This window comes from Moschus berezovskii, chromosome 11, assembly GCF_049115385.1.
Source record: "Moschus berezovskii isolate FMDL1 chromosome 11, NW_MosBer_1.0, whole genome shotgun sequence".
NCBI classification, from domain to species: domain Eukaryota; kingdom Metazoa; phylum Chordata; class Mammalia; order Artiodactyla; family Moschidae; genus Moschus; species Moschus berezovskii.
In genome coordinates this window covers 49372274-49375912 of record NC_142470.1, presented here as the reverse complement: position 1 = coordinate 49375912, position 3639 = coordinate 49372274, and the positions used below count along the sequence as shown (strand labels likewise).

At 40.6% G+C, this 3639-nt stretch overlaps 1 pseudogene; it reads right to left on the bottom strand.

The window, feature by feature from the left end:
* Nucleotides 1-1564: 1564 nt before the first annotated feature.
* LOC129540023 (hsp90 co-chaperone Cdc37-like 1 pseudogene) lies at nucleotides 1565-2799 on the bottom strand (annotated as a pseudogene).
* Between the last annotated feature and the right edge of the window lie 840 nt (nucleotides 2800-3639).

The following is a 3639-nucleotide window of genomic DNA, read 5'->3' as shown; positions in this document are numbered from 1 at the left end:
ATATGGGTGGCTTCTCAAATTGAGATATGTAGTCCAAATCCCACTTAGTCATCTTCTACATGTTTGTACTAGTCCCAATGGGATTGAGCCACCAAAGACTACATCTGATGCAAATCAAAGCTCATGTTCCTATAAGTCAGAAGGTTAATCCTCGAATAATAAGGATAGCATAATTAACATTGTCATCTCATTCCTAGTAAAATGAAGCATCAAATATCCTGGCATATTTAAAATGAATTATATAGGTAAGTATTAAAGCTCAGAAGCATTTTATGGTAACTGAGCTAAAGAGAGGAATGACAAATGTAGTAAAAGCCATCATTACCAATAAGGATCACCAAATTCTTAGAAATAAGTAGTTCATGTCAAAAGATTTCTCCTGCCTTTTAAAAAAGTCTTTGGGCCACATCAGAGTAAAACAATAACTGTAACTTAAAAAATCAGATTATTTTTTCTATTTATTCTTACAGACCATTAGTTCTTTTAAAAAACTTGCTCCCTGAGAGATCCAAGACTATGTCAAGAAATTAAGAGTAAACTTTAAGTTGGATCTTACTATGAAAAAAAATGTTATGACCTTTATCACTTTTTATATCACTATATAACCCTAATACTAAAATGTCAATAAGGTAAAATCAACTTCTAAGGGAAATACCATCACCGACTCGATGGACATGAGTTTGAGTGAACTCCGGGAGTTGGTGATGGACAGGGAGGCCTGGTGTGCTGTGGTTCATGGGGTCGCTAAGAGTCGGACACGACTGAGCGACTGAACTGAACTGAAGGGAAATACCTCTGAGAATACTTGGGGGTTAATTTAGTATCCATATAAAATTGATACTATAGTTAAGGATTTAACTGATGGTGCTGAAGAAACAAATGTAATATTATTTTAAGCGGAAAGACTGTTTTAATTTGTACTACCCAGCTTATTTAGTAAAGCAGATTATCAACTACTGATTTATTGCTTTTAATATGATGAAACACCAGATTTATGATGAAACACCAGACAGCTAAATTAGCAATAGGATACTTTTAATCCTTAATCATTTTTGCAGAATAGGACATGTTCAGTTCAGTTCAGTTCAGTCGCTCAGTCGTGTCCGACTCTCCGCGACCCCATGAATCACAGCACGCCAGGCCTCCCTGTCCATCACCAACTCCCGGAGTACACTCAAACTCATGTCCACAGAGTCGGTGATGCCATCCAGCCATCTCATTCTCTGTCGTCCCCTTCTCCTCCCGCCCCCAACCTTTCCCAGCATCAGAGTCTTTTCCAGTGAGTCAACTCGTCGCATAAGGTGTACATGTCCATATAAAAAGACTGTAGCAGATGCCTCCTAGAATCAACCAGTTCTTGTAAACATTGCATTTGTGCAGATTTTCATACTTTGTTTCCAAAATTGAGAACAGTAAGATTAAATGCAAATTTAGTAGCCAAAAAACCCAAAAAATGTCGTTTGACTTCTTGCAACTCCTCTCTTCAGGAAAAAACAAAACAAAAATAAAAACCTATCAGCACACAAAAATTTTACAAAACATTTCAGTACTCTTTTCTCTCCCATCAAAAACCGAACAAAAATAAAGTGCAGCACCCATAAAAGTGTCAAGAAAATAGCCAAGTTCTTCCTTTCTTGTAACAAAATAGTACTTGGCTTCAGCAGTCTTAACCAAATTATACAGTGTCCATCATTTTCGGTTCATCATCTTCTTTATGTACCACTGAATTTAAACTGCAGAGAGCTGTATTGCTAGAATACTGAAGATAATCTGGATTCTGTGGTAAGGACTCTAATAAACCTGTAGATCCAACACCAGAATGGGGAATATGATTCTGAACTGTCATAGGCTGAAAATTTGGTGATTGAGAATAAAGTCTGACTCTTGACTTGAAAGCTTCAAGTTCATTTTTGAATGCTTCAAAATAACCTTCCTCCTCTGCTTTGGCTTTCTGGAAAAATAAGCGAAAACATCCTCTTGGATCCACATTAGTTTTTGGCCATTTCCATAATAAACTGCATTACAACTGCTTGTATGCTATTTATTCCATTAGAGCCCCTTTCTGTTCAGCTTCTAGATGAAAACACCATAAAATATTTAGCAGTTTCTTCACGTACAAGGTATGGATGGTCAGACAAAAATCTCTATCATCCCATCGACTTAACATACCAAAATGTCTAATTTTCTGCTCGTGTTTCTGCCTAAGTGATTTTGATTTATCTTCATCTTCTGTTATCTTGATTAATAAAACTCTTATTAAAAACATCCTTGCTAATGGCATCCATGTTCCACAGACACATTCTCTCTCTTTGTACTAGAGCCTCTTCTTTCTGCTGCCATTCTTCTTCCCGTTGCCTCAGTTCTGATATTGCTGTTTGTGCTTTCGCATGTTCCTGATCCAAGGACTCAGAGTCATGCAGTGCTAAGCTACCAAGTTTCTGCTGAGCTTCAGTGAGATTCCATTTACACGCCAGAGAGCTCTTCACAGACTCTTTCTGCTTCTGGCAAGCCATTTCGATTCCATTGCTATACATTTGCGTGCCGCCTACCGGCAGCTGCGGGCAGCGGGGAGAACTGGGGAACAAGCCCAAGTCACTCTCTTCCTCAGCCTCACCCTCTGCCCAAGGGAGGCTCCAAGGTCCTGGCGGCGGCCACGGCTGCTCCACATCCGGCTGCCCGCAGCTCTACAACCCCCGCAGCCGAGGGACTTGGTCTGAGTAGAACCCGCTGTGCGGAGCCAGCCGCCCCAGCCGGCTGGGCCGTTACCCAGAATCCCTCTGCGAGCCCTGACGCCAACATACGCGCCGCGTTAGTCCCCTATATTCATTCTTTTTCAGATTATTTTCTCATATAGGTTATCACAGAATATTGACTAGAACTGCCTGTGCTATACAGTAGGTCCTTGCTGGTTATCTATCTTATATACAGTTCAGTTCAGTTCAGTTGCTCAGTCGTGTCCGACTCTTTGTGACCCCATGAATCACAGCACGCCAGGCCTCCCTGTCCATCACCAGCTCCCGGAGTTCACTCAAACTCATGTCCATCCAGTCGGTGATGCCATCCAACCATCTCAATCTCTGTCGTCCCCGTCTCCTCCTGTCCCCAATCCCTCCCATCATCAGAGTCTTTTCCAGTGAGTCAACTCGTCCCATGAGGTGGTCAAAGTATTGGAGTTTCAGCTTAGTGTGTGTACATTAATCCTAAACTCCTGACTTATCCCACCACCTGCTGGTTTCCCCTTTGGCAATCATAAGTTTGTTTTGCAGCAACATTGATGGGCCTAGAGATTATCATACTAAGTGAAGTTAAGTCAGACAAAGACAAATACCATAATTTATCACTCGTATGTGGAATCTAAATTTTTAAAAAGCCCAGAGGGATGGGATGGGGAAGGAGGTGGGAGGGGGGTTCAAGATGGGAACACATGTACACCCGGGGTGGATTCATGTCAATGTATGGCAAAACCAACCAATATAATATTGTAAAGTCATTAGCCTCCAATAAAAATAAAAAGTGATACAAATGAACTCATTTATGCTGCTGCTGCTAAGTCACAGAAACAGACTTACACGTATTGAAAACAAAAATGAAATTTTTTTTTTCACGATTTTTACACACTTTTAATATAGTGAGGATTTA